Source organism: Piliocolobus tephrosceles, chromosome 6 (genome assembly GCF_002776525.5).
Source record: "Piliocolobus tephrosceles isolate RC106 chromosome 6, ASM277652v3, whole genome shotgun sequence".
NCBI classification, from domain to species: Eukaryota; Metazoa; Chordata; class Mammalia; order Primates; family Cercopithecidae; genus Piliocolobus; species Piliocolobus tephrosceles.
In genome coordinates this window covers 10259583-10273879 of record NC_045439.1, presented here as the reverse complement: position 1 = coordinate 10273879, position 14297 = coordinate 10259583, and the positions used below count along the sequence as shown (strand labels likewise).

The 14297-nt window shown below is 50.0% G+C and overlaps 1 long non-coding RNA gene across 1 annotated transcript in view; it reads right to left on the bottom strand.

The window, feature by feature from the left end:
* Positions 1-3719, bottom strand: part of LOC111538140 — a 48449-nt gene extending 44730 nt beyond the window's left edge. Inside the window, exon 1 of the long non-coding RNA XR_003309617.1 lies at positions 3530-3719. This is a non-coding gene — a long non-coding RNA (uncharacterized LOC111538140). The remainder of the gene's footprint in view (positions 1-3529) is intronic.
* Between the last annotated feature and the right edge of the window lie 10578 nt (positions 3720-14297).

Sequence of the window (14297 nt, the reverse complement as noted above, 5' to 3'; positions counted from 1 at the left end):
AAACTGCACCGCTCTTCCTAAACAGCGTATCTACGGTCCGCCACTTCCCTCACCTCCCCGGCTACCCACTCTGGTGAAAGTGACCAAGACTGGAGCCATAACCACATACTTGGTCTCTCAGGTTCTACTCTTGCCCCCTAAAATCCATCCTTTGCACAGCAGCCACAGTGATCCTTTTAAAGGACCTCTAGATCATCACAACACTGCTTACATCTCCCCTGCCCCCAGTGATTTCCCAGTGATGCTGGTACAGGTCCAGGCCCTGGGTGATGTCAGGGTCTTCATTTCTATGAAGTTCTTGGCCTTTTCCTCATGGTCACAAGAAGGCAGCCTTATCTAGGTAGGAAATGATTGAGATCTGTAGCTTTCCGGCTTCCAACGATCTCATGCCCTGAACCATGCCCAAGGGCACTTTCACGACTTTCATGGGCCCACTGAGTTCCAAGACAACTCCACTGGCCTCCTGGAGCCGAGTCCCTTCTATGTGTCAGTGGCTCTGCCAGACACTTGACATCAGCTTATTGTGGTGGAAAGAATCCTAAAGATGCCCTCAATTCCCATCCGCTAGTTATTCAAGCAGACACTAACCTAGGTACTGCTGTGAAAGGACCTTGTCAAGTAGGCCTAATGTGATCAGGTGAGCTCTTTAAAAACAGCACATTTTTAGCTTCTTCACCCCTAAGGAAACAACCAGCAGAGTGAAGAGACCACCTACAGAATGGGAGAAAATATTTGCAAACTATTCATGCAACAAGGGACTCAAACAACTCAACAGCCAGAAAAGAAATAATCTCATTAAAAAGTGGACAAAAGATCTGAACGGACATTTCTCAAAAGAACACACACAAATGGCCCACAGGTATATGAAAAAAGTGTTCAACATCAAGGAAATGCGAATCAAAACCACAATGAGATATCATCTTACCCCAGTTAGAATGGCTATTAGCAGAAAGACAAAAAATAACAAATGAGGACACAGAGAGAGGGAAACATGTATACATTCTTGGTCAGAATGTACATTGATACAGTCATTATGGAAAACAGTGTGGATGTTTCTCAAAAAACTAAACACAGAACCATCATATGACCCAGCAATCCCACTACTGGGTATTTATCCAAATGAAAGGAAATCAGTATATCAAAGGGATACGTGCACTCACATGCTCATTGCAGCACCGTTTGTCTCAGCAAAGATATGAGAACAACCTAAGTATCCATCAATGGATGAATGGATCAAGAAAATGTTGTATATATACACAGTGAAATACACAGCCATAAAACAATGAAATCCTGCCATTTGCAGCAACATGGATGGAACTGGAGGTCATCATGTTCAGCAAAATAAGCCAGGCACAGACAGACAAATATTGCATGACCTCACTCATGTGTAGAAGCTAAAATGTGGATCTCATGGAGGTGGAGAGTAGAGTGACTGTTGCCAGAGGCTGGGAAGGATATTGTGGGACCAGGGGAGATGCAGATAGGTTCGTTTAGGGATGCAAACGTACAGTTCAATAGAAGGAACACATTCCAGTGTTCAATAGTACAGTAGAGAGACTTCAGTTAACAACACAGTGTGTATTTCAAAATGACTAGAAGATTTGAAATAGTACCCACACAAAGAAATGCTGAAGGCTCAAGGTGATGCATATCCTAAATACACTATTTGATCATCACACATTGTAGGCATCCAAATACCATGTGTACCCCATATCTATGTACAAATATTATATGTCAGTTTAAAAAACAGAACAGTTTCTCCAGTTGGAGGCAGAAGTCAGAGTCATCAGAAGTACAGAACGAGGTCTATACATCATTGTTGTCTTTGAGGATGGAGGAGGGAACATGTCAAGAAATGCAGTGGCTTCTAAAAGTGGAGAGCGGTCCCCAGCCCACAGCAAGCAAGAAAATGGGGGCCTTGGTCCTACGACTGCAAGGAACTGAGTTCAGCCCACAGCATGAGTGAGTTTGGAAGCAGATTTTTCTTCCAGAGTCTCCAGATAAGAGCCCAGCCTGGCCAACACCTTTATTTTGGCCTTATTAAAATGTAAGCTGAAGGCTGGGCACAGTGACTCATGCCTGTAACCTCAGCACTTTGGGAGGCCAAGGTGGGCAGATCACTTGAGGTCAGGAGTTTGAGACCAGCCTGGCCAACATGGTGAAACCCTGTCTCTACTAAAAATACAAAAAAAAATAGCCAGGCATGATGGCAGGCACCTGTATTCCCAGCTACTCAGGAGGCTGAGGCAGGAGAATTGCTTGAACTCTGGAGGTAGAGGTTATAGTGAGCCAACATTGTGCCACTGCACTCCAGCCTGGATGACAGAGCAAGACTCCATCTCAAAAAAACAGAAAAAAAAAAAAAAAACCCAAAAAACTCTAAGCTGAGAACCCAGCTGGCCTGCCTGGACTTCTGACCTACAGAACTTGAGATGACAAATGGGTTTTCTTTTAAGCTGCTTCTAAATGTGGGGTAATTTCTTGTGCAGCAATAATAAACAAATGCACTCCTATAACCTTCAATCCTTAATCCACCAATCCTGCTGGGTAGATATTTTCATCTCCCATCTTACGGGTGAGGCTCAGAGAGGTCTAGCCCATCAGGGTTCCCCAGGGAACCCCAGCCTGGAGCCTGACCTCTCTAACTCCCTGCCTCACCTCCCCTGTCTTCGGAGCACTCATGGTGTGCAGGCCCAGGGCTGGGCGCTACAGACTCAGAGGTGAACCTGACAAAGTCTTCGTCCCTGACGAGCTCCCGGTTTGGTGGTGGGGAGTTACCAGTGAGATGGGAGGAAGACAGGAAGAAATTAACCAGAGAGAATCACAGAACAGAACTCAGTCACAGCTTTCACAGTTAGTCAGAAACGTAGAGACCAAAGCCTGCTCTCTAATCCAACATCATTTTCAGACTAGAAAGGGGAGTTGGAAAAAAAAATCCAAGCCTAGAACCCACTTCTGACCCCTATGTTTGCTCTCTCTGTTAAGGGGCAATGGTGGGCTCTTTCGTCCCTTAGAAAACAAGGAAGCAGTGAGGACCAGCTGCCACGCTGCTGCCTCCAGCGCTTCCAGCCCCACCCCTCCTCTGGAAAAGCAGAGGACGCTGGCATGCACACCAAGGCTGGAAGGGAAAGAGGAGGTGGGGATGGAGGTGCCACCCATCTGCTTCCTCCGTTCTCCCTTCCTACCTTCCCCCCCTTCCTAGAGGCCAAGACAATGGGGAATGAGTGGGGGTGGGGAGGGAGAGAGGCAATGACAAGAATGACAGAGTCAGGGGACAGATTGATCGATTTATTTGCCTTCAAGAACCCAAGGGTAAAATTCCAGGGTGGCAGGAGCCCCATCTCAGGTGTCCCCAAGCTTCCTCCCCAGCAGTAAGCAACTGCCTGTCATAAAGAAGCCAGGGGAGATGAAGCCCAAACCACAGGACTTCGCAAGCGCTGCTGTCTGTCCACACGCACGGTTCCTGTAACACCACATCAAGACACTGGGGAGCTTGAAACCCTGACCACAGGGTGGCACAGCCAAATACCTTTGCAGCCTGGATCGCCTGCCTGGGGCAGAGGAATCCTTAAGCGTGAATATGGAACAAATGTTCTTGTGGCAAAGGATGGAATGTGACAGCACAAAGAAACACTGGGCTGTCACTTCCCTTCCAGGCTGGCACACCTCTCTGTCCAGGAAGCCAGGGGACACGTGGGTCTATGCAACCCAACAGGAGACTGATGTGGGCTCGGTATAGGAATACAGGAACCCCAGAGGGGTGGAGCTGCCGTTTGCAAACGTGTCTCTCTACCAAAGGGGAAAGATCCTGTTCTATGAGAGGCCCTTCTGTCCTGCAGAGTGCGGGGTGGGTTTGGACAGGTAAATGTAGGGAGTAGATTGCCCTGAGGACCTGCAGGGAGGGTGGGGAAGGAGGAAGAGAAGGGGAAAGACAGAGTCATGAATGTGTAGAATGGTGGGAAGCTGGGACTCTGGGCTGGCAGGGAGAGACCCAGTGGACAGTGGCCAGAGGGTTTTACAGGTAGGCACGGCTGGTGGCGTTGCTGCAATGCACACCCCCACCACCTTCTCCCCAGACCGTCAAGAGAGTGAGCTACACACCCTCAATGTGCAGGTTTGTCCTATTTCTTTTGTTTGTAGAAATGGGAGAGTCAAGTTCCATGTTGAGCTTGACACAACATGGGTGAAACCCCGGGCAGCGAGATAAGTCCTAAATTGGAAGCAGATGCTTGGGGCCACAGGCATCCATGGGAGCTTAAACCCCCAAGATAGCTTGGAAAAAGCCAATCTTATGTAGATTGCAAGAGTCAGGGAAATCTCTGCTGACTGCAGGCCCACGTTATGAAGATCTCTCTATCACGCATGCCCACACAGCTGGCCGCCCCCCAGTGCCAGGTCAGAGCCCCTCTGTGAGTGCCCATTTGCATTGTGCCTATGAAAGCCACTGGGCCACCCACCACATCATGTCATCATGACCAGTTCACTTCCCTGCCTCCCTATCCAGACTCTGGGATCCTCAAGGCCAGGGACTGTATACTAATGATCTCAGACACCCCACCACCTCACTCAAGCCTCAACAAAAATTGGCGTTGGGTGGAAGAGAACTGGATGGACACTTCTGGAGTCTGACATGGTGCCAGGCTCTGAGGGTAAAAGTTGACTAAGACCTGCAACCTGCTTACAGGGTGCTCATGAGCTCAGTGAGATGGGAGTCCTAAAAGACAGTGAGGTCCTCATCCCTGGAGGTCGGGAGGTGGGCTGGGTCCCAGCTTGATGGGAAACTGAGAAGGGTGATCAAGTTCCAATGGGTAAGGGTCTAGATGGTTTCAGTGTCCTTCTGGCTCTTGGATTCCCTGACTTCTGAGATCCTGGTCCTATAAGATACTGGCTCCAACACATTCAGCTGTTTCTCCACAGTCTTCCAGTTTCTAATGAGCAGCCCATGAGGTAAACAAGAGCTGAGTCACCCTGTGGAATCCCCGAGTAGAAGTCACATCCCTTCTTAATAACCATTATAAACACATTACCAGCAGCTCTGTTTATTTGCTCTTTGGAGTTTATGTAGCTGCACGGACTGCAATATGGAGGATGAGCCACAAACATCTGACCACCCCATATTTAGCCATCTTTGTGTCTGGTCTGTATGTCATTTCACATTCAACATCCTTGTGCTGGCTAAGAAGAGGAAGTGGAGGAGCTACTGCCAGCCCCACCTAGGGAGCCCTCATGGGCCCCACCATCAATTAAATGGTGTACTCATCTCATAGGAAGCTGAAGGACCCTTTGGATTGAACCCCACGGAGCCACAGTTTTCAGTCCCTGTCTCATGCTGGTTTCTCTGATCTTTGACTACCATCAATCCCTCAGCAAGGCTGGGTTCCTCTCTCCTGGCACTACAAAAATAAATCCATGGCCGGGAGCGGTGGCTCACCCCTGTCATCCCAGCACTTTGGGAGGCCGAGGTAGGTGAATCACCTGAGGTTAGGAGTTCAAGACCAGCCTGACTAACATGGAGAAACTCCATCTCTACTAAAAATACAAAATAAGCTGGGCTTGATGGCGCACGCTTGTAATCCCAGCTATTGCAGAGGCTGAGGCAGGAGAATCACTTGAACCAGGAGGTGGAGGTTGCAGTGAGCCAAGGTCGCATCATTGTACTCCAGCCTGGGTAACAAGAGTGAAACTCCATCTCAAAAACAAAACAAACAAACACACAAAACAAAACAAAAAACACGAATCGGCCAGGTGCGGTGGCTCATGCCTGTAATCCCAGCACTTCAGGAGGTTGAAGCAGGTGGATCATGAGGTCAGATCGAGACCATCCTGGCCAACATGGTGAAACCCTGTCTCTACTAAAAATACAAAAAATTAGCTGGGCGTGGTGCACACACCTGTCTTCCCAGCTACTCGGGAGGCTGAGGCAGGAGAATGGCTTGAACCAGGAGGTGGAGGTTGCAGTGAGCCAAGATCATGTCACTGCAGTCTAGCCTGGGTGACAGAGCGAGACTCTATCTCAAAAAAAAAAAAAAAAAAAAAAAAAATCCATAAATTACTGGGGACCCATAGCATGTATCAGATGAACTTGTTGTTTCTGGTTCTCTCAAAAATTGAGCTTTAAAATCCCATTTCACAGATCAGGAAGCAGAGACCAAGTAGGATAAAAGATTTTCCTAGGGTCCCAGTTGGGCACAGGCCATCCTGGCTCTAGGAGGCAGGCTCTTCCCCTGCTACTCTGATCCTTCCAAACCTGTTCCCCTTCCAGGGTTCCCAACTTTAGCTGATAGCATCAACCTCCACATAGTCTTCATCCCCACTGCATGTTGTAGAATTGGCATGAACTGCATGTGTCAGAAAGCCAGCTCCAGTGGCTTAACCAAGGAGGAATCTCTGTGTCATGTGGCAAAATATCTGGAGGTAGGCAGTCTGGAGCTTTGCACCTGTGTGAGAAAGCCACTAAGAACTCAGATTCCTCGTGATCTCCTGCTCCACCATCCTTACCTCAAAGCTCTCGTCCTCATGATCACAAGAGAGCTGCTCTACCTCCAGGCATTGCAACAACTTTCCAAGCAGGGAGAAAGGTTTATGTCACCTGAATTTTTTCCCTTTTATATAGGAAACAGCAGGTTTGCCTGGGAGATTTCGGTTTACGTCGCATTGTCACAACTGGGCTATTTGACCACCTTTAACTGCAAGGCACCTGGGAAAGCGAGCAGTAACTCATCACATTGCTTCCCTGAACAAAGCTGAGTTTCTGCTGGGAAGAAAGAGGAAAATGGATATTGGATCAGCAATCAGCTGACTGTGCCTGCCACACCCACTTCCTACATTTACCCAGTCTCTGAGTCCAGTGCAGTCTAACTACTCAGTTTCTTGAAATCCACTTTTCTTTTTCTTGCCAAAATTTCTACCCCAGTGCAGCTCCCTCTAACTGTGCTGTTTGCGAGGCACAGTGGGGTGACTGACTGCTGTCCACTCCCACCCTGCCATTATCAATCTTTCCAAAGCACAGAGCATGTGGCTTCCCTGTTCTCAAACCTGCAGTTCCTCTCCATTGCTTATTAAAGACATCCAGATTCTTCAAGCTGACACTGACGTCCCTTTACACCCCAGCCCTAACCTACTTCTTCACTTGCCTCCTAGAACTCCTGACGTCCAGCCACCCAACTATCTCCCAATCCGCAGGCAGTGGGTTCTCTCCCAGGCCTCCTAAAAGTGGCTTGTGCTGTCTCCCTGTGCTTGGCACGGCTTTCTTCCTGCCTATTCTACTCATTGGAAGTTATCCTTTAAGTCTCAGCTCAAATGCCACCTTTCCTGTAACCATTTACTAAGCACCCCAATCAGAATCCACCTCTCCCTTCTCAATGCTCCCCTTGGATGTACAGTTTGACATGGAGTCCAGCTTGTTGTTGCAGAGTCTCTGATGGCTGAGGCTACCCAGCACCGATCTTCTTCCAGTAATAGCATCTTGGGGATTAGCCCTTTCCCCATCCTTGGTCCATGGGGTCCTGAGGTTCTGGTGACATCATATGATACATTAACCTGCTTAAGCATCTCCTGACCTAGATATAGCTCTAAACTCTTCAGTTACATTAGACTCTATAATTCCTTTTCACTTGAATCCGTTTCTTTTGAATTTTCTGTTAGGTGTGGTCAAAAGTCTTCCCAGAGAGTGCTGAGCATCTCTCCCTGGCTGGGTTGGAAACTCCATGATGGACAAGGTCTATAGCTTATTGCACTTTGTTCCCCCTGCCTGGTACAGAGTACCTTCCTTGGGAAGGAGCGGGGATGTGGGAAATGAACTGAGATACTGATGAGGTGAGAGATGCACGCTCCCACCCCCGACACCTGTGCGGCTTCATCCTGGAGCCCTCTGGGTCATCACCTGTTTCCAGATGACTCAATTCTGCTGAACTGCATTAGCCATGTGTGTTCTGAGGCCTTTCCCTGACCCCTGGCATTTGTTTAGCAAAGTCACACTCAGTAATGTGCGCAAAATGAAGTCTCTCTGCCATCATCTCTGGTTCCAAGCCTTGTTCTGTTTAAGCTGGCAGGGCCTGGCTCATAGTAGGCATTTAATACTGTCAGTTGCTTTTATTGCCAGGCATTTAATGCATGTTTGTTGTTTTTATTGTCCAGTTATTTGGGCAAGCTGTTGAGTGAAACACCTGCCGCCTGTCAGTGCTCAGCAGATACCCATTACTGTAATCACAGACTGGTGTGAACATGTAACAGTGGCTCATCATCCTTTTACGATCCCAGGTGATCCATAGAGATCCAGTGAGACTCCTGCCTCAAGCCACCATCATCTCTCTCCTGAATTGTTGCAAAAAGCTCATGACCATTCTCCAACACCCACCCTTGCCTTCCTGCCATCAGTTATGAACACAGCAGCCAGCATGATCTGTTGAAAGGTTAAGTCAGACCTGTTGCTCCTCGGCTCAGAACCTTCCAGGGCTTCCTCCCATCCCAACCAGAGTAAAAGGTAACGTGAATCACTTCGCTGGCCCCCAGGCCCTCCAGATCTGGCCCAGGACCTCTCACCTCTCTCCAGGCTCACTCTGACCAGGCTCCACCACCTTTCCTTGGGTGCTTAAGACATTCCAGGCTCCCTCCCATCCTACGACCTCCCCACTTGTGCTTGCTTCTGTAAAGCTGCTCCCCCAGAGAATGGCACACCTTGTCCCCTCCCCTATCATTTGGGAACCTCTGAAGTGTCATCTTGTCTGAAATGGCATGTCCCCTCCCACCCCCATGCTCCACATTCTCCCCCGTGCTGTCACGCTTCCAGCATGCCTGCTCATACAAAGGGATTAGCTACATGCTCAGTCATTTAGCGTCTGTGTCCAGGGCAAGCACTGTGTCTGTTCACAAGTGTAGCTCCAGGCCAACTGTGCACAACACACAGAAAGTGCTTTCATCTTCCAGAAAAGTATCAGCAGAACCCCTCACCAAAGGGTACAGTTGGTGAAGCCCTTCTGGGGCCATTCTGCCCTGCCTGTCTGAGAAGAAAGGACAGATAGAAAAGTGGCAATGTGTATTGGGCATCTGTTACGTGTCAGGCAAAGGGCTAGGAGTTTGCCTTCAACGAACATATGGAAGTGGAAAAATAAGTCTTCACCTGCTGTCTTTGTCCGTGGGGGCTGCTATAACAAAGTACCTTACACTGGGTGGCTTGTCAACAACAGAAGTTTCTCACCTTTCTGGAGCTTGGGAAGTCCAAGATCAAAGCCCCAGGATGGTCGGTGTCTGGTGAGGGCCCTTCCTGGTTCACAGATGGCAGCTTCTTGCTGAGTCCTCACATGGCAGAAGAGATGAACGAGCTTCCCTTCCCCTTTTTAATGAGAGTACTAATCCCATCCATGTGGTTCCACCTTCATGACCTAATCGCTCCCCAAAGGTCCCACTTCCTCACACCGTCATTTTGGGGGTTAGGGTTTTGATACATGAATTTGGGGAGGGGGGGCACAAACATTCGGATCATAGCACCCACCCATGCTGACCACCGTGAGCCATTATTTAAAGTATCACATTCTTTCCCTGTCCACTTCATCTGCTTGGGTGCCCCTGTTATGTGGGTGCCTTAGGCCCCCAGCTTCATTGTCTATTAGACAATCCAACAGTGACCCCACTTTACAGATGACAAAACTGAGGCACAAAAAAGTTCAAAAGCTCGCTCCATGATTCAGTTCAGGCCCATCAAATCCTAGAGCCCCCAGCTAACCATCCAACCCCAGATGGAGCATCTCCTATGACATGCCAACGTGCCGGTTCCCATTTCACTCCTGACCCTGCTCTTGAGAGAGCCCTGGCAGGGCTGATGCCCGGCCCAGGAAGACTGAGATCTAATTCCAGGTGCCAGATCACATGCACATCTGTCAGGGGGGTCTGCTGGATTCAGGCCCAGCTCTTAAACCAACCACTCCAATGTTGTTCACCTCTTGGCAGCAGACACACCATAGGCAGGGATGCATATTGAATTCTTTGAGTCTGTTTGCTGCTATTCTCAAGAGCAGCACATTCTCTGCACTGCACCTCCCCACGGCTGATCTGGGATGTTGATGGGTGAGTTCTAACTGTAAAGGTGGGTTAGCATCTCCCAAGGACTTCAGGGTCCTACAGCCCCAGGAGACTGGATTACACAGAAGGCTTTTCCTCCTGCACCAGGTGGCTGCCTTTCTTTGTCTCTGGTTATGAGAGACATCACCACGGCAAAGCCAAGAGACCTCTGGCAGCCCCTGGGCATTGCCAACCCCTGTGTCCCTGGCTGTCCTTCTCTGTCCTGTGCCAGCCCCACTGAAGCTGCATGGGGTCTGCCCCAGCACATCCCTCCTGCATAGCCACGGTCTATGGACACGCCTGGCCACACTGCAACAGACCCTTCAGTCATTACTTCTTACACTTATCCTGTAGGCTGGTAGCTACCTCTGAGAACCTGGAGGCCTGAATCTGTTAGGCAAGATACACTTTCTGAGCCTCCACAATTGCAGGCACCGTCTAGGCACTGGGGACACAGCCATATGGATGGACCTCTGCCCCCAAGGAGCTGGTGTCCTAGGGGCAGAGTATAAAGATGTAAGATACACATGAGTAAGACAAGGCCAGAAACCAAAGGTGTCTGAGAAGAAGAGCGGGGCTCATGGAGAAAGTGACAGGGCAGCTCTGTAGAGGTGGCGTCTGTCTGAGTCCTGAATGTCAAGAAGGCAGCAGCACCAAGATCTTGGGAAGAGGCATCCAAATGGAAGGAGGAGATGCATAGAAGCATGGAGGGCTTTCAGGGTGTGGAGCCAGGAGAAGGTCTGTGTAGCTACAGCTCAGAGGGAGACCTGGGGACATGAGGGTGCAGGGCAGGTGGGGCAGGGGCGCTGGCCCCGTCAAGGAATTGGGATCCTATTGACAGTGTGATGGGAGCCACTGGAGGACATTAGCTGGGGCATGGCATGATCTGACTTACACCTCAATGAGACCACTCAGCTCTGTGAGGAGAGGGCAGGTGGGACACGGGGCAGTGGCCGCTGCAGGCCCAGGGGAGCTGGTGGCAGTCTGAGCTCAGGGGAAAGGTAAGGAGCTGAGGGGCAGTCACCTCAGGATCAGCTTTAGAGGTAAAGCCACCAGGAGTAACTGGGGGGTTGGAAGTAGGTCTCAGGAAGAGAGGAATCAAGGATAACGTCTGAGTTTTGACTGAGCCACAAGGTGCATGGTGATGTGATCTCCTGTCTCAGGGAAGAGTGGAGAAGCAGCAGCCTTGGCAGTGTGCTGAGAGTCAGCTGTTCTACCTTGTCACATTAGTGGGAGGTGTGTGTTATTCATCTAGCAGGAGAGGGCCCAGTGCCGGGTAGAGAGAAGGGCCTGGGGCTCAGAGGAGTCCAGGATCCAGAAGGGAATTTTAGAGTCAGTGTATAGCAGATGGCATTTGAGCAGTGGGGCTGCGTGAGCTCCCCTAGAGGTTGTGGACAAAGGGAGGAACGCTGAGGCTGGCCCCAGGGCCCTGTACCTTCCAAGGGTCTTGTTGTGGAGGAGGAGGATCCAGCAGAGGAGACAGAGCAGCAGCGGCCTGAGAGGCAGGAAGCCTGGAGAGGGAAGAGCTTCCAGAAGGACAAGGCTGGTCACGTCACATGATATAGGAGGTTGAGTCAGACGAGGACAGAGAAGTGAGCACTCACTGTGGCCATGTAAAGCATCAGTTACCTGTAGAACCATCTCAGGGGGTATCATAGGGACAAGAACTCAGGTAGGGAGGCTCTAGGAGAAGGTGAGAATGTGAGCCAGCAGCCAACATGACTCTTCGAGGTGCTGTGAAGGAGGCAGAAAAGGAGGTGGTGAACAGAAGAAGATACACAGTCCAGGGAGTTTTCAAAAGGGGCTGCACGGGCTACTTAGGAATATCTGGCAGGAAGGTGTCATTGGTGACAGGGGAAAGAGATGGAAATAAGTAGAGAAACAAAGTCCTGGAGAAGGGGAGAGGGAAAGGGATCCTGAGCCATGTGCGTAGAAACAGAGACCCGTCTTCCACGTGGAACATGTGGAGACCAAACACGCTGGCAGGCTGGGAACTTCTGAGCAGTTCTCACCTGAGTACACAGACTCTCTCTATCAAACATGACATGAGGCCATCAGCCAAGAGGGAGAGAAGAAAGCACCATGGAAGATGTAGAGAAAGAAGGAGAGGTGAACTAGGAAACTGAAAGAGTACATTTCTAGGGACGTGTGATGGATTTAGAGAAAGTGTTCATTGCCCTCTAGAGAGCTGTGCTCCTAAATTTAAAGTGAGAGCAACTAGCAGCATTGTACGATGTTTCCCAGCCATAATCAGCTTCCAGGTGAGGGCTGAGGGTGGGCAGAGTTAGGGCAGAGATGTTTTGGAAGGTCATGAGGTGGAAAAATAGGAGATGATAGCAAGAGGGATTCTTGGAATCAAGACTGAATGGGGGTTGGACGCAGTGACTCACGCCTGTAATCCCAGCACTTTGGGAGGCCGAGGCAAGCAGATCACCCGAGGTCAGGAGTTCAAGACCAGCCTGGCCAACATGGTGAAACCCTGTCTCTACTAAAAATACAAAAATTAGCCAGGCATGATGGTGCATCCCTGTAATCCCAGCTACTCAGGAGGCTGAGGCAGGAGAATCACCTAAACCCGTCAGGCAGAGGGTGCAGTGAGCCAAGATCGTGCCACTGCACTCCAGCCTCGGCGACGGAGCTAGACTCAGTCTCAAAAAAAAAAAAAAAAAAAGACTGAATGGGTGGCTAGGCTGGGTGGCAGAGATGATCACTGGCTGTCCCTTGAGATTAGGCAACTGGAAATGCTTGGGATTACACAGCAGAGTGGCTGCTGCTGGTGCCCTGTCCAAGCCCTGTCCAGACACCAGAAGGCTGTGCTCTGTGCACTCTGCAGACCTTGGCCAATGCCAGCCTCATGGCTGCCACAAAGGCTGCCCCAGAGACAGAGGACACTAACTCATTGGTGTGCCAGAGCCCCCCATGGGATGAGGTGGAAGCTGGGCTCCAACCAAGACCACCTGCTTAGCTTTTTCCACCTGCCCTATCCTGCTTCCTTTGTCCCCCTTTTCCTGGGAGTACTCCCCAGTAAATCATCTGAGCAAGAATCCAGCCTCAGGCCACTTTAAGATCATGAATTTTCATGTGCCAAGAACCATGATGGGGGTGGTGGTGGAAAAGGAGCCAGTGAATCCAGTACTAACAATATCGGTAAGGAGGGTGACAGGGCAGTCAGGAAATGACAGCTGGCAGGAGTCAGGGTCATGAAGAAGGACCATGCCTGTCAAAAGGGCTTTGAAAAGGAAGGAGACGGGTAAGGGACAGGCTGGAGGGCAAGGAAGATATTGGCCCTACTACTTCCAGATCCTGCAATTATGGAGTGTGATAGAAAGAATTAGCCACTTAAGAAGATTTGGGGGAAAGCAGGACTTCCAACAGACAGCCAAGTTTGAGATAGTATAAGAAGGTGAAATGATCAGAACTCATGATAAACCAAGAGTTATGGATGGCTCAGAGGAAAGGGTAGATAAGCGAGGAAGGATGGGTGATGGGGTCAGATTAGGAAATATTCAGAGCATCTGTAGGAAGTGGAAGATCCCAGATGATTCAGGAGGCTAAGGTTCTGCCAGAAGCTGAGGGGAAGGGACATTTAATTCTTGGTGGATTTGGTCCTGGGGCTGAGAGCTCTCACTGACAGGTGCCCCAGGGCAGTGGACTCAGCAGAAGGATGTCTGCCAGAGTGGATGGGAAGCGCAACTTTCTCAGGCCATTTCTCCAGGTTCCTGAAAAACTAATTTAACTGGCTTGGATACATAAAACCAAGGGTTTAGCTGGGGCCTCCCTGCCTCTTGGGGATTTGGAGAAATTTTACCCAGACTCCCAACGTGTGAGCTCTGAGCCTCCCAAGGATTTCTCCCCACCCCACCCTCCTACCTTCAAAATGATTTTTTGTGGCTGTTTGACAGTTTGATTCTCCAGAGCTGCACTCCCGTATCCTGGAGGGGCTGACTGTTTTCTGGCCTCAGCTCTCTGAATGTGAAGCTCAGGCTTATGCTTCAGCTGCCAAATTTCATGAGTTGAGCAATTTAAGGCACAGAGGAGCAGGGGGAAGAGTAGCAGCGTGCATGCATCGCTCTCTGCCAAGCTGGGGCTCACCATTCCTCTCTTTTTCTCACCCCACTGACCTCAGTGTGAGTGTATGTGCACGCACACACACACACACATGCTCACACACATCAGAAGGGCCAGCATCTCCCGTGGTTTCTGCCCACACGCAGGCCCTGGGGGCTCAGCTTCCATTCCAG